At 35.1% G+C, this 8,757-nt stretch overlaps 1 pseudogene; it reads right to left on the bottom strand.

The window, feature by feature from the left end:
* Nucleotides 1-1,433: 1,433 nt before the first annotated feature.
* The window catches only part of LOC103658263, a 172,952-nt pseudogene continuing 165,628 nt past the window's right edge, over nucleotides 1,434-8,757 (bottom strand).

An 8,757-nucleotide genomic window follows, 5' to 3' on the forward strand; every position in this document is an offset into this window, starting at 1 on the left:
TAAAAGCCTAAGATGGTCAATTGCTTAAAAAGCCAAGAAACAATGTTTGCTGCCTTTAAGATGTCCATTTTAAATATAAAGACGCACATGGTTTAAAGTTAAAAAGGTGGTGGAAACATATATAACTTGTTAGCATTAATCAAAAGAAACCTGAGGTGGCTCTTTTAATATCAGATAAAGTAGATTTCAGAGCAATGAATAAACCAGTTATTTAAAAAATATTTTATAATGACAAAGGGTACAATTCATGAAGAGGTCATAACAATACTAACCCTAATATTGTACATTTAATAACAGAGCTTCAAAATACAAGGAGCAAACAATGATAGATCTCCAGGGAGAAAAAGACAAATCCATAATTATAGTTAAATATTTTTATACCACTCTCAGCATTTGATAGACCAAATAGACTAAAAAATCACTAAGCATATAGAAGACTTAACTGCATTTTAATGAATTGAAATCTGTTACATATTCTACCAACAAGAGAAGACACATTCTTCTAAAGACCACATCAAGCATTTAACAAGACTTCCTTTCCATATTCTGGACAATAAAACATGTTTAATAAAATTTTTAAGGAGTCATGCTGTACAAACTATATTCTCTTAATATAATAAAATCAAATTTGAAGTCAATCTTGAAAATTCCCAAATATTCGAATTTTAAATAAAACAATTTAAAACAATCCAAACATTGAGGAAGAAATAAAATTAAATTGGTTTTTTTTACTGTATAAAAGTTAAAACAATTTATCCAAATTTGTGGGATTCTACTAAAACAATACTTAGGAAATAATTTAAAGCACTATATAACACCTATATAAGAAAAGAAGAGAGCTCTAAAATGAAGAACCACAACTTCCATTTAAAACAAACAGGGGCGCCTGGGTGACTCAGTCCATTAAGAGTCTGCCTTCAGCTCAGGTCCTGATCTCAAGGTGCTGGGATCGCGCCCAAATTGAGCCCTGCATTGGGCTCCCTGCTCAGCAGGGAGTCTGCTTCCCCTGTCTCCCACTGCCCCTTCCCCTTTCCTCATGCACCTGTGCTCTCTCTCTCTCTAATAAGTAAATAAAATTTTTAAACAGACAAAAACTAGAAAATGAAGAACAAACGAAACCCTACAAAGGGAGGAGAAAGACAATAATAAAAGTGAGAGTGGAAATCATTAAACAGAAAAGTAATAGGGAAAATCACAGTAACCAAAAGTTGGTTCTTTTATATTTATTTATTATTTATTTCACATAAGGAAATATTTACATGAGGTTTAACATGAAATCATACAAATAAAATTTGTGTGAACACAAATCCACATCAAGTCATAGTACAGATTGTAAAAGACAAAGTAAAAACAAAGAAAATTAATTGGCAGCTATATACATTTGATCACAGTTGTGTCTTGTACAGTAGAAAGTCTTCTACAAAATAATCATCTTAGATCAACAGAACACCAGCCTTCAATGTTGTCCTGTAAGATGGGTTAACTTTAGCAGTCTTCTCCTGTTTTCTCCAGCATCCTCCTTTAGTATGGCTGGAAACTGTTTGGTGATTGCCACCCCCTCCAGACACCTTGCCATAAGTGCTCTGTTGGCCACTGTAGTCTGTATGTCCCTGTCCATATCCATAGTTCCCATAGTTATACCCAGTATAATCATGCCCGCCGTGGCCACTATAGTTTTGATCACCACCATAGGCACTATTGTAATTTCCATATGCTTGATCATAAGAGTTATTAAATTCTTGGTTCCAGTTTTGGCCCTGACCTCCTCCACAACCCCTCGTACCATCTCATCCACAAGCTGCAGCACTTCTTCCTCCTTTTTCTTGTTGCTATTGCTGCCTATATACCTCTTTGTGTTGTACAACTTTGATTTCACATTTCCCAGAACCAATTTGATGATATCAGTTTGTTTGTTCCTTCCCTCCCTCTTTTTCTTTCTTTCTTTCTTTCTTTCTTTCTTTCTTTCTTTCTTTCTTTCTTTCTTTCTTTCTTTCTTTCTCTTTTTATTTTATTATTTTATTTTGTTTATTTTATTTTATTAAGAGAGAATGAGCTGGAGAGAGCATGAGCAGGGGAAGGGGGAAACAGGAAGAGGGAGACACAGACTCCCTGATGATCAGGGAGCCCAAAGTGAGGCTCGATCCCAAGACCCTGGGATCATGACTTGAGCCAAAGGCAGATGCTTAACCACCTGAGCCACCCAGGTGCCCCAATGATACCTGCTTTCTAATAATTTCTTTATTGGCTCTTCGTCTCTATATATGATAAAACAAAATCCTCTTCTTTCGTTTGTTTTTGTATCCATGGAGTTCAATATTTTCAATCTCTTCAAAGGCTCCAAAATATCCTTTAATTTGTTCTTCAGAACTATCTGGTCTAACTCCACCCACAAAAAACTTTTCAGGGGGTTCTTTCACTTTTAAAGCTTTGGCCCTTTTGGGTTCTATCAATGTGCCATCCAGTTTGTGTTCCTTCAGTTTCAAAACCTTATCAACACTAGCAGCATCTTTGAGAAACACAAATCCAAATCCTCTTGGTCTTCTAGTCACTGGATCTGTTTTAATTGTACAGTCTACAACTTCCCCAAATAAAGACAAATATTCAATCAGAACTTTCTTACTTGTATCCCAGCTCAAGCCTCCAATAAACATTGTACTGTCATCCGCTGATTCGTGCTCTCATTGTTCTTGGATCCCTCTGTGAATTCCTCTGTGTTGCTGTACTCCTTCAAGTACCCTGTGGTGGCGGGGCTGTCCCCTGAGGTGCTGGTGTGCACTCGGGGGTCACAGCAGCAGGAGATAGTGGAGCCTTGTATGGAGCAGGATTTTAAAATGGTGATGGGAAAGTTGATTCTTTCAGAAGATCAATAACAATGACAGATCTCTAGGGAGACAAAGAGAAAAACAAAGACACACATGACAAATAGCAGAAATGAGAAGATTTTATGGAGATTAAATGTTAATAAGGGAATATAATAAACAATTTTATGACAGTAAGTCCAACAACATAGAAAATAGACAAATCTAGGGGCGCCTGGGGGGCTCAGTCATTTGGGTGTCCGACAATTGATTTTGGCTGAGGTCATGATCCCAGGGTTGTGAGATTGAGCCCAGGGTCGCGCTAAGCACTGGTGGAGAGTCTGCTTGAGATTCTTTCTCTCCCTCCCTTTCTCCCTCTGCTCCTCCCCCTGCTTGCAGGCTCTTTCTCTCAAAATCGATCAATCAATCAATCAATCAATCTTTAGAAAATAGACAAATCTAAAAGCCATTCCTAGTAAAAACTCTCAACAAATAGAACACAAGGGAACTTCCTCAACTTGACAAAGGCCCTCTGTGAAAAACTTAACACTAATATCATGTGTAACGATTAAGACTAAATACTTTAAAGATCAGGAAAAAAAGGAAGAATGTCTGCTTTTATTGCTTTTATTCAATATTGAATTTGAAGGGCTGTCAAATGCAATAAGAGAAAAATAAAAACAAAAGCATTCTGGCTAGAAAGGAAGAAGTATAATAGTTTTTACAGAATACATCCTTGCCCAAGTAGAAAATTCAATGGAATCCAACAAAAAATCTGCTAGAACTTATAGTTGAGAAGAATATTGTTTTTAGGTGTAAGAACAATATATAAAATTTCTATTTCTATATATTATCAATAGATAGCCCCAAAATAAAATTTAAAAGATACTATTTACAATAGAGAAAAAGTATGATAAGCTGATTTTAAATTTTATTTTATTATTTTTTAAAGATTTTATTTACTTGACAGAGAGAGAGAGAGACAGCAAGAGAGGGAGCACAAGCAGGGGAGTGGGAGAGGGAGAAGCAGGCCTCCTGCTGAGCAGGAAGGCTGATGTGGGGCTTGATTCCAGGACCCTGGGATCATGACTGAACCAAAAGGCATGTGCTTAACAACTGAGCCACCCAGGTGCCCCGCTGATTTTTTTTTTAACATTTTTTATTATGTTATGTTAGTCACCATGCAGTACATCATTAGTTTTTGATGTAGTGTTCCATGATTCATTGTTTGCATATAACACCCAGTGCTCCATGCAATACGTGCCCTCCTCAATACCCATGATTTTAAATTTTATTTAGGAATTCACAGGTTCTAATATAAACAAAATGACTTTGAAAACAAACATTTTGAGGGTTCACAGTGTCTAATTTTAAGATTTATTATAAAACTATTTTTCATGTCAATATGGAACTGACATAAAGATATATAAAAAAGATTAACAAATGAATGGAAGAGAATAGACAGTTTAGAGATGTGTGTGGATATATGTGTGTGGATATATACAGAAAGAGAGAGAGAGAGAATGTACATAGAGAAAGGATACATAGGGAGAATAACCTTTTAAAACAAAGGTGTTGAGCCATTTGTATATCAAAATGAAGAAAAAAGACAGAATCTTAAATGCATACCATGGTCAGTAAAATAAAAATAACTCAAAATGTATCATCAACATGAAAATAAGTTACACATTTTTAAATTCTAAAAATAAAAAAAAAATCAGAGAAAATCTTTGTGTCTTATGTATATGCCAAAGTACAATTTATTTAAAAATATATATAAATTGAACTTGTTAAAAAATAAGAATGTCTTTCAAGAGATATTTTATTTTTTTTAATTAAGAGAATTAAAAGAAAGACTGGAAGAAGATATTTGAAAATCACATACCTGATGAAAGACTTCTACCCAAAATGTACAGAGAATTCTCAAAACTCAGTAATGAAAAAGCAGACATCAATAAAAAGTAAGCAAGACATTTCAGCAGATAACTCACTAAAGAAAATGCACAGAGGGCAAACAAGTCCATGAAAGGTGTTCAAAATCATTAGTCATTAGGGGAATGTAAATTAAAATTACAATATGATACCACTACCTACATATTAGAATAGTAAAAACAGACAAAAAACCTGTTCAGACCAAGCATATGCAATGATATGCGGGAACTGAAACTCTTATATCCTATGGGTAGGAATATAAAATGGTACATGTTTTTCCATTTAGGAAAAAAAGTTTAGAAGTTTGAAAAAAAAATTTAACATAAAATATAGACTTACCATCATCTGTGTATTTCTAGGTATTTATCCAAGCCAAATACAAGCATATGTCCCAATACAAAGACTTGTGCATGGGTATTCATAGCATCTTTTTAATAGCTAAAACCTGAAAACAACCCAAATGTCCAAAAGAGATGAATGGATTGACAAACTATGGTAGAGCTATATAATGGAATACTACTTAGCAGTAAAAAGGAATGGATTACTAATAACGCAACACGGATGAATCTCAAAATAATTATTACAAAAGAATCCTGACAAAAATCTTACTCTATAATTGTATTCATATAAAATTCAGTCAAATATATAATGAGAAATAAAAACAGATTAGTGGTTGCCTGGAAAAGGGTTTGGATGGGGAAGGACTGGAAGGAGGAATTAAATAGGCAGGAGAAAACTTTCAGGATTGATGGATATGTTTAGTAATGGATAATGAGTTCATGGATATAGATACCAGAAATCATAAAATTGAACACTTTAAATAAGTGCAGTTTATTTTTGCAGATCATAAAAAAGTATTCTGGTTCACTTTCAGAAAAATATAGAGCCATATTTTCATATCACATGTACCAACTCAAGAAAGTTAAATATTATTTGTAAAACAATCTCAGTCACACACTTAATCTTACAAAGCTTCACAAATTCTTAATCACAAGCATCTGTGTACAGGTATTTAGGTAGATAACGTAGCTGATGTGATACGTTTATTAAGTCCTATGAGCAATGTTAACAACAATTATACTCCTCAAGCTAATAGAACATTTATGTTTGATGTTTAAATAATTTCATTATCTAGATGAATAATAGGATTGACTTTGACAACTTTCTTAATTACTGATTTTGACAGGAAGCCAACACTAATTAGAATTTCATTTTTATAAAATGAATACACTGTTTGTAATCAGCCAAACATCCCTCAATTAAATCAGAGCTCTAATATTACCCAAGTTGTCATTTTAATTACTACATAATATATGTAGAAAAATAAGTATTTATGTTAATTTTAAAATATTACTTTATAAACAGACTAATTCATATGTGAATTTTTGGTAATCTGCAATTTTTGCTACATGTGAAAGAGACATAAAATGTATGTTTAGCACTTCAATTAACATTTAAAAACTACAAATTACTAAAGATTAAGCTTTTCTAATTGTTTTGTAAATAAAAATGTTTACTCTCCTATGGAAATGGGGACATTACAATAACCACAACAACACCCAAAAGTTTTATTTGAAGTTCCTCAAGTTTGACCTGTGGGGCAAAGATTGATAGTGTGTCCAAAGTGCATCCAGACAACTGGTAGACCATATGGTTCCTAGTTCACTTGGAATTGTTGAATCTTATCTGTTTTTGGAGAAACTGCCCGAAGAAAGTTATTCCAGTATGTCCTTTTTGTTCATGCCAACAGCAAGGTGATATTTCTTCTCTATGAAATGACTGGGAATGGAAGTAGTCCCACTTAAGGGTCCCCAATAATGGTAAATAACCCTTTCTTTCCAGGAGTACCTTGTGTGTCATTGGGATTGTATTTCTTGTATAGGGAACCAGGCACTAATTTCCATACCTCTGAAAAAATAGTGTCTTGTATCTGAGGGTTAGTCATGAGCCCTTTAAGTGTTTAAAGTCATGGAAGGCATCCAGGCAGGTCAGGCTCAATTGGTTGAACTGCCTTACTTGTAGTCCAATGTGGAGTCTGAGCGATCTTTAATATATCCTGCTGTTTCTGAATTGATGTTTTGAACCAAGTAGAAAGAAGAACCAAGTAAGAAAGCATAGCTTTCTTAGCTAAATGCTAATGGTTTATAGGTTTTATTCAGCTGAGAGTGTGGGGTACAAGATTGAAGTTAATAGTGTAAGTTATCATTTTGGTGTAAGGGTCCTGTTGATAATAGCTTTAGTTAAATGCCACATAAGACATTTCAAACTGATTTGGTTTCAGCCCTGTCAGTGAAATCAGAATCAGAGCAGCAGAGAGTATACACATAAGGGAAAATTCTACCAGTAGTGATTTGGTATAGAAATGAGGATTAGGTGTTGCTGGGAGATAATTCTCCATGAGTCTCTTTCATTTTTGAATGGCTTATATTAAGTTGTATACTATCTTTTCAAGGATGATTATACAACAAAGTGTTGGAATATACAGATAGTGTCTCACTCTAGGGCAGAGGACCCATGGGTTTACTGACCAGTCTCTTTCTTAATAATCTGTCTTTCCATGGCAACAGTGAGGTAGGGTTGCAAGCACCCCAGTTTAAAAGACTGGAGCTTTCCAAGCTTGAGGTTCTTTGGCTATAATCCAAGCCCTCGGCATTCAGGACATCAGATGGGCCTTTTCATATTGCCTGGTGGGATGGCAGGTAGAAGGAACTGAGGTTAACGTGAAAGTTAAGGTGCCTACTGTGCCCTGAGTAACAGTGTCCTTTGTCTCTGACCCAGAAGTCTAATGTTCCTTTCTAACATCTATGAAACTGTGTCAGGATAACAACTTGTTTTATAAGGAAGGTAAAAATCTCAGATATTTCACAGTTCTTGCCTCCCTTGCTGCATTCTGTAGCCAGAGCATTAATTCCTGAGGATTGGGTTAGTGGTTCCTTGACAAAGAGGCAAAAGTGATGGGGCAGCAGATCTAGAGTTTTATGTTCATTTGTGCATTTGTTGTGTTACTTCATGGAAGCTTTGTTTTTTAGGGACCCAGAGTCTTTATATTGGTAAAACCGAATTCCTTGAAATGTTTGGGTGTTCCCATGTTGTGAGTAAAGTCATTCTAGAAAACCACCATAAGTCCCTTTTTGGGGGAGGACTGAGGGAATCATTACAGTGTATATTTGCCGTAACTTTGCCTGGTCCTTCTCCTGGGGTCCTGGATACTTCTTTAGTCAGTCAATTCAAGTTGTGGTTCAACTGGTTCAGATCTGAATTGGCTTAAAGTTTGTGACTTTAAGCCAGGGTGACTGCCAGTTATAAGCTCTTCTCTTTTGTATAGATTAAGCAGTTCCTTTTTTTGGTTACTTATTTATTTTTATCTCAAGGGAATCCATGTTCTCTTGACCATCCCAGGGATTTCTAAGGACTCATTCATCTGTCCACTACTCACATATTGATATTCTTTACAAGAATTGCAAACAGTCTGCTTCTGATGGTTAAGCATCATTATTGTCTCCTTTATGTCATGCTTTTTGCTATCCAGATGGTCAAATCTATGATTGTATATATCCTACCAAGAACATCCACCACTTTTTTTCTGATAATGCCAGTACCCCTCTCACCCAAAGTGTTTTCAAGGTACTCTCCCAAATCATAGTCATTTGATAGGCTGATATTGTTACTCTCTTAATACAGAAGATTGCTAACATATTAATAATATTTGCCAACTTTATGTTCTGCACCTTTTGTTCTAGCTCCGACCAGATCCATTCTTTTCCTCGTCCAGATAGTATATGTGGACTAAATCCTACAGATCATTGAAGATATAGTATTCTTCCTCCTTTAGCTGTTATTGCCTTTTGTCAGGCTGTGTAGTGACAATTCTAGTTACTGATCTTATGGCTAGAGTCTAGTCTGAATGAAGCATGTTATCTTTAAAGATAAAGGAGTAAGCCACATCTGAAGGTTCTGTGAGTGAAGGAAACCTGGGATTTCAAGGTTTTCAAATAGATAGATAGATAGATAGATAGATAGATAGATA

This window comes from Ursus maritimus, unplaced genomic scaffold (assembly GCF_017311325.1).
Source record: "Ursus maritimus isolate PB19 unplaced genomic scaffold, ASM1731132v1 scaffold_2, whole genome shotgun sequence".
Taxonomy (NCBI): domain Eukaryota; kingdom Metazoa; phylum Chordata; class Mammalia; order Carnivora; family Ursidae; genus Ursus; species Ursus maritimus.